The following is a 292-nucleotide window of genomic DNA, read 5'->3' on the forward strand; positions in this document are numbered from 1 at the left end:
AAGTGGTTCCTCCAGTGGGGGAAAACCTCCTGTAACGCACCTGCTGGACAGCCAAGCCCGACCCAAACCGTTATGGGTGGATGGAACTTGACCCGTGCAGGAGTTGGCCCAAACAATCCTCATAAATAACGCCCGGTGTTGGTGTTTCTGCTGCCATTAGTTACTACCAGCAGTAGCACGTTATCAGCCTCACGCCCCTGCTCTTTAATCGGCGAGGCCACGGTGTTATGAGGCGAGCGCGTCGCTTCGAAGCCATGCAATAGAGCCGTTTGCTTACAGCACTTACTGGAAG

The sequence above is a fragment of the Apaloderma vittatum genome, unplaced genomic scaffold (genome assembly GCF_000703405.1).
Source record: "Apaloderma vittatum isolate BGI_N311 unplaced genomic scaffold, ASM70340v1 scaffold42974, whole genome shotgun sequence".
NCBI classification, from domain to species: domain Eukaryota; kingdom Metazoa; phylum Chordata; class Aves; order Trogoniformes; family Trogonidae; genus Apaloderma; species Apaloderma vittatum.